At 35.8% G+C, this 16,230-nt stretch overlaps 1 pseudogene; it reads right to left on the minus strand.

Moving 5' to 3' along the window:
- Window positions 1-3,820: 3,820 nt before the first annotated feature.
- Window positions 3,821-7,120, minus strand: LOC149530946 (ABC transporter G family member 39-like; annotated as a pseudogene).
- Window positions 7,121-16,230: the final 9,110 nt, after the last annotated feature.

A 16,230-nucleotide genomic window follows, 5' to 3' on the forward strand; every position in this document is an offset into this window, starting at 1 on the left:
TACAAAAATTTTGAAGTCTTGAAAATGATCAAATACCTCTGAATTCTGTTTGAGAAAGTACACCCATGTATATCGAGAAAGGTCATTAATGAATGTGAGGACATATCGGGCCTTGCTGAAAGAAGGATGTTGAAATGGATGAGCCAAATCACTGTGAACTAACTCTAGTATCTGTGAAGCTCTCCATGCCTTACTTTTGTCAAACTTTTCCTTAGGATGCTTACCAAGAATGCAACCTTGGCAAACACCTCCTGAGAATTGAACCGAAGGCAACCCTGTGACCATGCTCTGCTGGTTGAGCTGATGCAAATAGCAGAAGTTAAGATGGCCAAACCGCTCATGCCATAATTTACTCACATCATTAGAGTGAGTGAGCAAAACAGATGAAGGAGGATCAGGAACAAAGTGAGAAAACAGATAGAGTCGTGACTGATGATCTGCTCTCCCAACTGCAACTACAGAATCACTATGCAACTCACGTATCTCCACTAAATCAGGAGTGAACTCAACCCGCTTGCCTAAACCTGTGTGAGTGATTTGGTATATTGATAGGAGATTAGTTGATAATGAGGGTACACAAAGAACATCATGGAATGTGCCATCCCCCACATCAACAGACCCTCTCCCACACACCTCAATAGGAATGTCATCACCCATCAAAATAGAAGGCATAGTACATGGCTCCAAGGATGCAAGTTCTTCCTTAGATGAAGCCATGTGGTGCGAAGCACCTGAATCAAGAACCCAAGTGGATGGTGATGAAGCAACTGCAACAAGAGCTTTGCCCTTTCCTTTCCCCTTGTTGTTTTCTTTTGCCTTGTTAGACTCTTCATTAGAACTTTGTTTGATAGACTCATGAGCACTAATATTATTCTTCTCAAGAATGTATGTCAAGTGATCAATATGTTTCTTCAAACATTTATGTTCATCATGACCGGGTCTTTTACAATAGGCACATTTAACCTTTTCTTTCTTAGGCTTATCGCCCTTAGAGGATGAGGTATCAATAGTTTCTTTTGAAGCAATTGGTATCTGATCCTTCTTTTTCTCACTATTATTTTGTTTCTCATCCTTAGTATTATTGTTACTACTTTGTCCTTTTTGTTCTTTTGTGCCTTGGTTGGTTGCTAAGGCATGTGACTTAGAGGACTTAAGAGTGCCCATTTGGATTAGCTTGTCCTGTTCTCGAGTGAGATTGACAACAAAATCATCTAGAGATGGCATGGTGAATTGAGTACCAAGTGCACCCTTAGTAGCATAGAAGCTAGAGACAAACACAGAATATTCTGAACTTAGCTTAGAGAGAATACTGAGAATCAGTTGTTCATCTTTCTTTTCAATTCCACATTTTTTTAACTGCAGCCTTAGTGATTTCAATTTGGTGAAGAAATCTTGGATTGTGTTGAAATTGCCTAGACTCAAACTAATTAATTCATTTTCCAACATATGACCCCTCATTGAATCTTGTGTGCCAAATAATGTTTCTAGCTTTGTCCATACTTCATTTGGTGTATCCAAAGACTCAATGTGAAATAGCAAGTCAGGAGAAATAGAAAAACACAATGTTCCATATGCCTCATCACATTTGTTAAACCACTTAGGCTTGTCTTCATCTTTAGCAGGTTCAGTTTCAAGTCCCATAGTTATCCTATTTAATCCAGCTTTCCTTAAGTGAATTATCATGGGTGATTTCCACTCAAAGTAATTGTATGGAGTTAGGATGGGCATATTTGTTTGATCCATGATGAAGGAATGCAAAGAAATGCTAAAAAGAAGAGAACCCAGCCACGACAATGCCCCCCCCTTCTTACTCAATCAAAGAACCCCCCCAAAGAAATATGATTTGGCACTTTATTTTAGTGCATTTACAACTACCACTAGAAAGAGATACTTAGTGGTCTTGATTTCAATGCATTACAAACCCTCATGAAGAGCATATGCTAAAAGTGAAACTTGGGCACAATAATCAAGGAAACAAATGGCACCACTACGATCTACTCGAAAAATCATGCACTTTCAAAAAAAGAATCACCTCAATACGAGGTTGTATGAGAAAGTTATGATCCTCCGAAGTTTCCAAAATGAGAAATGTGCACAGTCACGGCTAAGAATCTGCAATTTCTGAAGAATTCATGCATGAAAATCAAAAAATAACTCCACTAGTGGATAGAGCACAAAAAAATAGCCAAGTTCATAACAAGAATCATCAAAATCGAAGTCCGTATGAGCAAGAACGAGACATTTGAAAATTGCATTCAAATCTACGGCTGCCAACGGAGAGGGGTATGGCTGTAGCTTTGCATGCTCGATTCTGAAAAATATACAGCTTGCATGAAAAATCTAAAAGATACCCAGATGGTTTTTTGGGGCTGCAAAAAAAACCCAAAAAGCATTTTTCTTGCTGATGAACAGAAGATGTTGCTGTAGTGTAAATCAGACGCCTTTAACAGTAAAAAACGGCTCCAAAAATTAGAAAATGACCCCAGCAACCAAAATATGACATGCAAATGCTGGATCAGCTTCTTAAGTCCATCAATGGCATGCTGGAACCTGCAAAACTGATTGAAAACTCCAAATATGCAAGTTGGTTGTTAGATTTGAGATTGAAACCCTAGAGAAAAACTGTTTTTGTCAAAACTTTTTTGATTCTCAGGATCATCCAAAGATGCAAGAGAAGAGCATACTTCATTTTTCAAAAAACTACAATAAAGTTTATTTGCCCCCCCCCCCTGAATCTCTCAAATAAGGAAACTAAAATCTACTCTTGCACATAGAAAAGCTTTGATACCATGTTAGAATCTAAAAAGATTAATAACCCAGAAAACTAGTGCAAAGAGTAAATATCTAAACTATGAATGCAAATGATACAAAATTAAAATAGCATCATAGAGTTAGTCTCCAAGAGAGTAATGCAAATGCTGGAAGCAAAATAGCATTAAGAGGATGCAAAAATAAGAGATGCAAATACAAGCCAGGTAGCATGCTTATATAGGCTAGGAAGAGGGAGAAGGTGTCAACACCAACCAATGAGGAGCAACCATCTATCGGACTAAAGATAGCAAGATATCTTCCCAAGATAGCAAGGTATCTTCCCAAGATAACTAATGGATGCTCACATGTAGGAAGGTGACACCTCACAAACATTCACCTAATAAGACATGCTTTATTAACCTAAGCAAGATTATTAAAAAGTGTAGGAAAAACCTAGAAAATAAAAAAAATAAAAAACTACACTAACAGTAAGAACATTACTTGCATATGCTGCATATAAAGGTTTCAAAGTCTACTAGATGGACGTGAAGTTAGCTTTTCTAAATGGTATACAAGAAGAGGAATTCTACATAGAATGACAAGAGGGATTTGTTGATGAGAAGAACAAGGGCATGGTCTGCAAGCTACATAAAGCACTATATGGATTGAAGCAAGTGCCAAGAACATTACAGACATAGACGTCGTAGTTATTTAGTCGCAATTTACGACATCTACCCTTTCCGTCGCAATTGTGATGCCTATCCGTCGCTATGCAACCACCATGTTGTCCCGTCATCCTCGTCACAATTTTTGTGTTTTTCGTTGCAATTGCGACGGGGTTGCCGTCGCACCTACAGCAACCCCGTCGCAATTGGAGGGTAGGTGTGATGGCAACCGCGTCACAATTCTGGGGTTTTCCGTTGCAATTGCGACGCCAACCCCTCCAATTGCGTCGGGGTTACTATACGTGCGACAGCATTGCCGTCGCAATTGCAACGGTTGAAGGATTAAAACAAAAATAAATAAATTTCGTGCTTTAAGCTGTCCTTCAATTGATATTTGGATGCCTTTATTGAGGGTTTATCCAGTAGGACCAGTGCTGCTTCCATAGGCAAGCCATGCATTATGCTAGAAAGGGCTGAGAGTACTTTGTCTCAAAATGAAGCTCTCTTTAGCCTGGAACTAGCTTGCTCAAACTATCTACCAGTGTCATGTTTTGCCTATGATAGGAAAATGTACAAGATAGAAAATAAAATGTAAAATCCATTGGAACAGGCTGAAGAGATCAATAAGGCAAACTCACTCACCTATACAATTCTGATGATTTATAGATTTCACTAAAGTTGACACCTAGACGGTGCTCTTCTGACATAGAAGTTACTTCCAGCATCCACGTAGCTGGATTATAACCTTCCTTGATCTGTGGAACCCCCTCAATGGCCTACATGAATCATTTTCAATTAGTTGAAACATATATGATGATTGCAGCTAGTGCTTGACTCTTAAGCTCAACGTATTGAGAATGTTTGCTAAAAGCTTAGTGGTCAACACTATCTGACATGACCAATTCCTTGTATATAAAATCAACTTCCTATTGGTTCTAGTACAATAAACTATGACTACTTAAAACTCCAAAATTCAAACTGTTCATCAAAAGGTACCAGATTCAGATCTAAATCTCTCAATAGAATAAAACCGTAGTGGATGGCATCTTACCGAAAAATATTCTATAAGTTTGTTAGAATTGTGACCAAGTGGACCTACATAGATAAGCTGACCTCCTCGCTTCATTAAGAATAGCTGCAGCATATTTCATTTAGCTTTAAGAAGATGCCAATTTCAAATGCTTCACAAAGCTATTTTAAGAAAACCAAATCTTTACCTCATCAAATACCTCGAAGATATCAATACTAGGCTGATGGATTGTGCAAACAATAGTTCTCCCCATGTCAACTATATTTCTTACTGTTCTCATAATTATAGCTGCTGCCCGAGCATCCAAGCCTGAAGTTGGCTCATCCATGAATATATTTGAAGGATTAGCCACAAGCTCTACTGCTATTGTTAACCACTTATGCTATTCAATAGATAGGCCATTCAATCCAGGAAGCCCAACCAAGGCACCTCTCAAAGAAGTGAGCTCCACAAGTTCCATTACTTCATCCACAAACATCTGAACATTGAATTTCACATTGTAATATTACATATATAATTAAATAGAATAAAAACAAAAATAGAGCAATGAGGCTAGAGTAGGAATTTAGAATATTAAAAAACAAATAAAAAAGATGATGCCAAAAGAATTCCAGATTAATATTCATCGGGAGTTCAATTTAGAAGGAGATTGTTACAGTGAATATTTGCGTAACACTTATCAAATCTTTGGTAGCCAGCAACCTCTTTGCACTGGAATTCAACTAGGTTGTTTATCCAGCAGTAGTGAGTCAAGGCATTAATAACGAGAAGTCAAATGGAGATCCTGATATTCAATGCTCACAAGATCAAAATAGCTTTCGTGTATACACCAAATTTATCGTTGGCAATGAAACTAGGGCTAGGTTTGAGGCGCCTACCAAGCTTCTACATGCTCAATCTGTCAAGTAGATGAGGACACTACCAATAATCTATTTCTCAATTGTAAGTGGACTGTTCAAATTTGGTGTCTACACAGCTACGATTCTCTACAGCCATGCTTGGATTGATGATCCAGATATCAAGAGATTTAAATTTAATTGTGTTATATCCATAGTAACAATACGGTTAATAAATCAGAGGTAAGCATTAATTAGAGAGAGATGCCTATGTTCCAATTATGACAATACAAGGAAGCAAGTGGGGAAATGATTATGAACCATCTTCCCCAGTGAGTGATTTGAACTGCTCTCACAACTCCTAAGTTGCCAAATTGGAATCATAATTGGGAATGGGTAGTTGCATACAACATACCAATACAACAATGTTTTTTGGGGCTGGGTAACTCCATACAAAAAAAAAAAAAAAAAAAGTTACATTAATTTATTTCATTAAGTATCCTATACAATTAAATAGTAAATATACGCAGTTAACAATACTTAATCATACTATAAAATAATCTGTACATAAATTGTAAGACTAAAATATCCAAGGTAACATATTTACGCAATTTGGTTACTTCAGGAAAAGATGGTGACTTATTTCAATTTGGAATATGTATCAAGTCTCAAGTCTATCTGTGATATCTTATTGAGAACAAAAATATGCATAACCTTGCAATGAAACACGGTAGTACAAGCCTTCCATAGAATATTCAACTATATGTTCAAAAGAGTTAATGCATATACTATTATTGTTTGGTGTTTTCAAATCTGTTAGTACTGTAATTGTTGACTAAGCAATATAATTGATAAATTGTTATATTATCTCTGAAAAAGAAGTGATAGATTTAAACCAAAGAAGCAATAATTTGCAAAATCACTTATTATACCTGATTAATCATGATTGTGGAGCCAGCCAATATCTTCCCCAAAAAAATCTCAATTCATGTTTCCTTCCTTACAAAAACAATAGATATATGTAAGATTAGATATAATGATCAGTTCAAAGCCAGATTCAATGAAAAATAGTATTTTTCACCACTAACCCTGTTCAAGGAAATCACTTTGCACATCACCATCATAATTTTTGCACACCCAAACATAGGCACCATCACTCTTCAAATCATAGGCTACCATGTCATCAATAAGCCTATGCTCATACATGTTCATGAATCAATCATTGAAAGAAATTATTGTGTGCCCGACAGAATCAAGATAATCAACATTGCAATCTTCATATTATTGTGCCAAGAAACAAAACCAACCAAATTCCTGCTGCATCATATTTATCTTTCCAACTGGCCTCATATACCTCCTGGAAGATATCTTTAAACCTACCAATTTAAGTCACATATAAGAAGAATCTCCGAGAATATGAGGATCCTTAAGCTAGAGAATCATAAAGAATGATAACATGGGAAGTAAGGTGTGTTAGAGAAAAAGGTAAAAATAAGATCATCAATCCTTGTATTGATTTGAAAACATACTTTCCATCATATTTTTTTAAAATTGTGTTTTTAGTACTCAGGTAAAGTGGCCATTTCTTCTCATAAGCTGTTGCCATTGATGCATCGACAAATGCATGAATAGACTGCACAGAAATAATTTTATGTGCATCAATACCTAATTTCTTCTCATAAGTTGTTGCCATTGATGCATCAATACCTATGACCAATCACGGAACACTCTAAACAAATCAAATCTGGAAATTTTACCTTCTTATCAGCCACTTGGAAGGGTTTCAAGGCTGCACACGAGCCCTCCTTCTGACCAGGCAGTGTAAGACGTATGGGCATCAAACTAGCTATATATTTACATCTAACATGAAAACTATAAGGTCTGTCTGGTTCTGATGTTTACTTACAAGTTCATGATCAAATTAGGAATGAAAAGATACAAACTTTGGTCTTCACGAAAATTTAATACACACAAAACTGAAATACCAGCAATATCTATTGTGGGGCTAGATGGATTTATACCTATTTGGGCCTGCTTGCATCTTCAAATATGGGATGCTTGGAAGATTGAAACTGGGCAGAGGACACGTTTTGCATAGGAGGACTACTCATTTTCTCATAGCAATGGATAGAGAAAAGAGAAAGAGAAAGATGAATCTCATCCTTACCCCAAGATTGAGTCTTTGCATTGTGCTTTTTATTCAGACCAGGCTTTGATAAGAAGGGAGACAAGGCTTGAGAAGGTAATGGACATGGCAAAGAAGAAGAAGAAGTAGATGGATTAAGCATAGGCCAAAGGGAAAGAGAATATAGTTTCTGAAATCCACCAAGAGCCAAAACAACTTGTCATCTTGTGCAGCTTTGTGCCATATCCTATTAACACATGAGGTTGTTGCCAGTGTTCTTGCATCCATGTATCGGTGTAATTGGGAGCCTCCGAGATGACTTCAGGGAGATCAAAATGAAAGCATTTGATATTGGGGAAGGAGCAGGAAATAATGGATCTTGCACTTTGAGTGCATTTTACATCATTTAGGGGCTTTAATAGCCTATTACATCATGTAAACACTACCATCCACCCATAACTCTTCCTAGGACACCCTAGGACTTCAAATGACCCCTTACATCATATAGACTCCCTATTTGTGCCAATTTGAGCTTCACTTACATCTTATTGAGCTTCACTTTGTTTCGAGAATAGTTTAATATTCTCTACTAAACAAGGCCAACCACATGAAGGTGGAAGCTCATTTGGCCCCACCCCCCTCCCCCTAACATCACTCTACATTCCCCGTTAACATCTAACATTCATTCATTCTTTCAACCATTAATAAAATGTAACATTCAATCATTATCACATGATAACATTCATTAACACATTAGATTCGTTAACATGCAACATTCATCAATATTCTGCATTAACACATAATTCATGAACATTCATTAGCACATAATTAAATTCATTGAGACATAAAATATAGTCATTATCAATTAAGGTATGTAGTGACAATCATTTCTTTTTTTTCTTTCTATTTCTTTTTTTTTATGTAAGCTCTAAGAGGAGCATCAGTGTCATCATCAATTCCCCCCTCATCAGTTGTTCTGTTCTCTGTTCTTGATGATCTCAAATTCCTATGTTGTTGCAAAGGGGGGTCCTCTGCAATAACAAATAAAAGAGTTAAATTAAAAATAATTTATTATAATTGTTACAAGTATTTAATTATTTTAAATAACATAACTGTGTCTCTTTACCTGATCTGACCACATCATTTTGTCTGGACTCAACATCAACATGGTCATGAACATCGACCCCTCGATCCTCTACAGCTGCTATACAAAATGTTACGTTAATCCAAACACCAATTGCAATTACATATAAAAAATTTAATAGCAAATGTATACCTCCACCACTGAGATGCACATCATGCGAACCTTCGACATCCACAGATTGTGTAGAAGGATTGTCAGGCTGCATTCCAACATCCTACGCATTGTTATCATTGCTTGCTTAAAACAAATATACTCACTTTATATTGGAACTTAACATCAAATAGACTAATTGGTAAAGTATTCAATTTGAAATAAATTTCATTTAGCTTATTTACCTGTGGCTGAGATGCATCAGTATTAGAACCTTCCACACTAATTTTAGCTCGTAGCCATTCAGCCACGGCTCTATAGCCTTGCTGGAAGCCAATTCTCTTATCGTCTTCTGTGAGGCATCTCTTGAACTCTGAGCCCTGCATTTTTGCGTGGTATGGTGAATTTTACTTGCATTGTTTCATCAACCAATGGAGGGTAGTTAAAATATCAACAGCAAATCATCTATATCCATCACAATATAATAGGAGAAAAATTGAGCAGTTTTGATGGAGCAATCTACTATATAAATGTTGTGTGTTTGTATGCTTTTCTTTCACCAACATATTTTCTCCAAATTCTTAAGTTGGGTAAGAGTTAGTTCAGCTCTTTGGAAATAAAAATGGCTGCAAGTGCTGCTGCATTCCCTCATTCCTTCAATCACTGCCTTTATTCTCAACTATTGGAGGAAAATTCAGTCAAGGGTGAGATTTTAAATAATGTCATATTAGTGAATCACAAGTTTTCTTCACTAATCTAGATTGCAGAGTCTTGACTTCAATTGTTGAATTGTTTATATTGAATATGGAAATCCACTACTGTTATTATATTCTATTGACCTATTTATAATTGATGAGCTAAATAAGGGAGTCCTGGCATTTCCCTTCACATTATATAAAAAATTTGATACAATTTTTCATTTACTAATACTTACATCTCTTGCTTGAAGTTTCGAAAAACCACCAAAGCCGAGCTTGTGTGTCCCGTGCTTTTCTAGTCTTGCCTTTGTTGCCTTTGATGTGTCAGGCAATCTATGAAAAGTTTGAAATATGTTAGATAGTATAAATATGGAGGTTAATTAGTACATAATTAGATTCTCAACAGTATCACATACCTTGTTGTACTCTCCACTGGTGTAATATTATTTTTCTTGTCAGCTTTATACTTTCCATCCAAAATCAGAGCCTGCCACTCAGCCTCAGGAACATAGGGCGGACGCTCGTACCTGGGGTTATCCCATAAATTCTTTTTGTACTGGTCCCTAATATACTTCAAACATAAACCAGCTTTTTCAAGGAGCTTGTTTCTCTCGAATGCACGAGGTCCAAAGAGTTAGGTCATGCTCTCTATAAGATCATCCTTCAACGGTTTGCGTTGGTGATTCCACCTTTTAAGTAAAAAAAAATATGTTAGACTCATAAATGAAGTGAAGCTACCTTTAATATAGTTCAAGAAATGGACGAAAAGGAAAACTATTATAGCAATGATATGAAATCAAAATAGTGGTTTGGGGTTTTAGTTAGGATATGATGTTCCACCAGGTATGCATGGTGGACCCAAATATTCGCAAACACTCATCACCAAGTTTTCTCCAAAAAAGATCATTCCCTACAAAAAAATCATGGGATCATTAGTCGATGAAGAGTGATCAAAAACTAAATTACTATTATATCACTATAGAATGATAATAACTTTAAAGTACCTGGAACTTTGGCTACTTTTAATGGAATGCCTTCATCGTCGCTGACGATCAATGTGACATCCTTCACCATTCCCGTACTAGGAACATAGGAACATCCAGGAAATGATGTTGCAGGTCCTATTGCAAAAAGTTTCATAAGTTTCATAAGTCTTTGTCATGATCGAAGTATAAAAGAACAAATGATAACTGATGTTATAAAGTTGTAAAAAAGAAACCGTTTGTTGCTGTCATAAGAGAGAAAAAGAGGGATTTGTGTACCAGCAGATGGTGCAACAGTCGATGCATGTAAGCTACATGTTGCTGACTTAGCAGTCGGAAAGAGATTTGTGGTTGTCCTGGATGGAGGCGGCGTCATCATAGGATTCAATTGATGTGAAGCTGAAGAATAAAATTGTTAGAGCATGCATAAATATAGAACGCGTGGACTAGCATGGACAAGATTGTTAGAGCATTAAAAAAAAGGATTGTTTGAGCATGTATTGTCAATGATTATGATCATTCCTATATATATTCAGTGGAAAACAGAAGTGGGGAATGGAACATGCAATACCTGAACCACCTACAGCACCCTCATCATGGGAACGAGGCTCGAAATCAAGCAAAAAACTCTGTAAAGACAACGCATCCATATTTTAATTAATGCCATAAAAGAGCATAACATAAAAACCATTATTGAACTCTTGTTATAATTAAAAATTTCATTAATACTTACTTTTAAGGACTCAGAGGTGTGCAACAATTCAGATGCCCTATCTTTTATTTGTTGAGTCATAGGCTTTATGGTTGCCAAACGTAGAATTTCTTTGCTAATTTTCTTTAAATTAATTTTAATCAAATCGATCGGGTCGTCGGTCTTTGCTAAATTGATATAGAAAGGGTCCTCCTCAGGGGGGGCCTATTGAGGGACTGCAGGTTCCTTTCCCTCCCTCCGACCACTAGCCCTCTGTGACAACAATAGTATTAGTATTATCAAAATTACTCCAAAACAATAAAGAAAACAACATTAAAAAAACAACATTTTGCTTCTATCTAGTTTGCACAATTACAAATGAGTTTTACCTACTCATGTGTAGATGAGCCAGGAGCATCGTCAGCATCCCCTCCGGGCGGTTGCTCCATATTGTGCCCCTGTGTCAAAGATGAAGTATAAAAATGTTAGCCAAAAATTTATTGACTAAATGGTATGTTGGAGTCATTGATTAGAATTTGGTTTAATAGTATGTACCACCCCCATGATAGTAGCCTCGTTTGTATCTATGTGGTTCAAATTGTAATCAATAAGAAGCTCTTCCCCTGCACATATTGATTTTATCGCACAGATGAATACACGATTTCCCTCGCGCGCCTCAAATATGCAATTGGGTTGCTTTATAGTTGACCTAGGTCATGTACTATTTATAAAACCCGCAATATTCCCTGTTGCTTTTGGCCTTCCATCAATGTATATAGCCACACTTTTACTTTGATTATTGTCTTGTTGTTGTATATAATTTGCCGAGAGGGCATACCTACGCATACTTTTTTTATATTTAACAATATGCATCCAACTTTTGTAATCGTAACATGGTCCAACATACTCCATCAATTCGGAAACTTTGTTGTAAGACACCTTTATTCCGTCCATAGAAAATAGGCCCAAACCATGTAGTGATGATGGTGCTATGCGATATATCCTCTCGTTAACACAAAAATTAGTGTTTATTGGAGGAAGTTCCTTGGGTACCCAATGTTTCTGTAGATGTTGGTACCTCAAGGACACCTCGATGTTGCCTTCCATCTCATCATCATAAGAACATGACCCCCATTGAGAAAGGAAAAATTTCATGCATTTATTGAATTTCCTTCTAGTCCTTTGACCTCTAGTTAATCTCCCTATTCTAGATAAACTGCATGTCTCACTTTCCTCTTCTATTCCTATATTTCCCTCACTCGAGGAAGACACTTCTAACAAATACCTATTCGCTGGTACCTGCAAATGGGAGAGATCTTAGAAGAAATCAATCTTACTATTGATAAGTGTATTAAATAAACTGTCTATAAGGAGTATTGACTTATACCTGTCGATCCATGAGACTGTGCGGGATGCTCCTGAAAGGGGTTCAATTTCCTAGAAATGTAATTCAATTATCGTGAGCATAATCACATCATAATCATAATCACATCCATCATTAGCATCACATAAAAATTAAAAACATTAAAAGGTACACAATAAAACACTTAAATCAGGCTCACATTATAAGCCTACTAGGGAAGTAGGCCTAGTGAAGGGCTAAAACTGGGTTTTTGTATCAGTTGATGAGTTGAGGGCTTAGTCACCTTGGGGACATGCTATTTGAAGTTGTTTGATGTGTGTGGAGGTGGAGGAAACACCTAGACTAAAGCCACTTGCATAACATTTTGAAATTCAGTTAGATATTTAATATTAATTAAGATAACTGTAATTTCTTCCAAAACCCATTATAATAATTTTAAAATGGATTACTGGTTTCTTTTTACTTACCGTGTAAATCCCATAGATCCAAATACATGTACTAAAATAAGTTTTCTAGTTTTAGTCTGTAAATCAACATACTGATACAATGTTATTCCTATTCTAAAATGAAATGTTAGAGATACTTGAATTATTAACCAACAAATTGGGTAAGCACTTATATTATGTTTTCCCTATGAATTATATTCTAGGTACAACTCCCTTTGATAGATATTTAATGAATTCCCTTTTCTAAACTAAACACTTACAAATGCTTTTGACCTGAAAGAAAATAAGGCTCAATACATTCACACATCAATATGTGTTTTAAATAGTTTTATTTAATTAATTTAGATTAATAGTTAATTTAGATTAGCAGTATTCTATTTGTAGTTGAAACTTGTAGCTTTTAAATAGATAATGAATAAACTATGTAACCATATATATAAGACAAATATATTTCTATCAAGAAATGAATATTAAATAGATTAAGGATTGATGGCATACCTCTAAATTCCATCATCATCATCCTCATCATCGTCATCATCATCATCATCATCATCATCGTCATCGTCATCATCATCGTCGTCATCGTCATCATCATCCTCCTTGCCATCATCGTTGTCATCGTTGTCGTCATAGTCGTCATCATCAACATCATCATCAACACAACATCATCTTCTTCATCATCATCATCAGTAGCAGCATCATTGTCATCATCTTCTTCTTCTTCTTCATAAAAATTTGTGTCAGGAACATCATCCAATAACTGTCGATCATGATCACCATCTACACCATCTTCTACTTCTTTGGTATCTTCTTCTTCCATCGCATTATACTTTATTGGCCTTCCTCTCGGTTCATGTCTAACAAAAAATGACCAACCCAGTTTATGTGGAACCTTTGAGTAAAATACCTGCTCACATTGGCTTGGAAGAACATAAGGCTCATCCCCAACTGGCTCAAACGACCTTGTATTAACCATTGTAAATCCATTATCATGTTCAATAACAGTTCTATCAGGATCATTTGGATTAAGTCGTAGCCTGTACCATTTGACAATGAAGAGTACTAATTTGAAGGAACTAAAGTCACACTCAATTATCTCATCCAAAATGCCATAGTATCGATTTTGAAAGACTGCAGTTATTCCTGAATCACAAGTTTTCTTCGTGTCATCCAACACTTTGACGCGAAATTTTTGACCATTACAGAACATAGCCTTGTGGTGTTTAACTTGCAATAATATGTGAAACATATCAAAATTATTGTATCATGAGTTGATAAACATACGGGTGATTAATAAATTTGTACGTACCTAGAAATCTCTTGAACCACGTGCTAAATCTATTTCCCTTTGCGTAACATTGGAATCTCCATTACGATGAGCTTCTTTAACCAATGAAGATACACCTTCCCATGTTAATGTGCGACCAAAATGTTGACATCGTTCAATCCATACCGTCATCCAATCAAGATTGTTTGCAATATACAAATGTAGTGCATCCCACTCTCAAGCACCTGTACAAAAAAAAAATAGACAACTTACAACCGATTTATTTTGAAGATTAAGAAATAATTTATTACAAGAACATCTTATAATTTATTACCTCTCACTTTCCTCAATGTACCTTTCCCCATCAAGTACTCCCCTTCTAATTTTTTAAAAAGCTCAAGATCCCAAATGCAATCTACATGGATATTTGATGCAAACTTAGGAAGATATTCAGTAATGTACACCATAGTCTGGTATACCATATATCCCTCTACCATAGAACCCTTAGGATGTGCTCTTTTTCAAACCAAAGCCTTCAAATATTTCAAATTCCTCTCAACCATCCACATTGACCTAGTGTGTACAGGTCCACACAATTCAATCTCCTCAACTAGGTGTATGAGGTAGTGTTCTTGTGCATTGAAAAAAGTTGGAGGTAGACACTTTTGCATTTCACACAGTAAATGAGGAATTCTTCTCTTCCAATAGTTTATATCTTCTTTATGGATTTCTTTAGATGACAACCACCTACATTAAGAGATTCAAGTCACAAAAAATATATAGATATGAGACTTTACAAAATAATATACAATAGATTACATAGCAAGAAAAACAAATCATGAATATAATAAATATATACAACAAATTGAACAGATATTACTGCTTACCTCATATATTTTCAAAGATCGTATATCACTTGTTTGATGTTATTGTTGAAGTGCTCTAGGAGAGATAGAGGAAGCACGTACTGCAGTAATTATAAACCAATCATTTCATTGTTTTCTAACATAACATAACGAACAATTCACGTAGTTTATGAATATATTGTAAATACAGAAGAACATAACTTACCTTGACGAAAGTATGCCAATCATGCGTTTTGAGCCCTGGCCCAAATTCACTTTTTTTTGATATGAGATTGTTTATGTTCGCAGCAAATCCTGTGGGAAATCAAATTTTTCGTATGACTTCTTTTATGGCATCACTTTGCTGCTCCGTTAATAACCATGGAAGGGCACTTATATTAATCTGATCTCTGTTGCTATTTGAGTGAATGAAATTTTTCAATGCATGATTGGATTCATGTATGTCATTACAAATTTTGATAATTTTTTCTTTGTCACGCCTTCCATCCAATATTTTCCACAATGTCTCTATTATATTCTTTCCAATATGCATAGTATCAAAAAAATGCACAATTTGTAAGTTCTCATAGTAGGGCAACCTACTAAATTGTCTGGGATAGCTTTTTAGTCCCTTTGGAAGGTTGTCAATATTGCCTTGATGACCTTCACGATCATCAATTACACAATTAGTCAACAAAAATCACAATAGAAATATATAAATTACAAACATAAACCATTAGGTGGAACGACATTACCTCGACGATTAATTCTATTATATTCCAACTTCCATAGGTGAGGTGTCATTCTTTGTGGCTTTGATGTAGTCTCTTCTTTCCCATTGAAAAGATGTTTTTCCGTACTTCGATACTTATGATTCCTGTGGAGGAAGTGTCTACACTCATCAAACACCTACTTTCCTAAACTTTTTGAATGACGAGATTTCATCTTTGGACCACAAACTAGACATGCAAATTTTCCCTTTGTTTGAAGACCTACAAGATAATGATGTAATTGGATTATTAAATATGTTGATTTTTATAATGAGAATTATTGTGCGCAACTTGAATTCACTATAACATACCACAAAAATGTGTTAGCCCTGGGGCATCATGTATTGTCCATGCAATTATTACATGGAATTGAAATTGTCTTTGTCATATTGGTCTAGACACGTCATACATAGTGACACCGTTCCATAACTCCACCAACTCGTCGATAAGAGGCTCAATATATACATTCATATCTTTTACTTGATATTTACCTACTTGAATGAACAGTAACATTACATAGTTATTG

Source organism: Cupressus sempervirens, chromosome 11, assembly GCF_028749045.1.
Source record: "Cupressus sempervirens isolate cs-2001-9-10 chromosome 11, ASM2874904v1, whole genome shotgun sequence".
Lineage (NCBI taxonomy): Eukaryota > Viridiplantae > Streptophyta > Pinopsida > Cupressales > Cupressaceae > Cupressus > Cupressus sempervirens.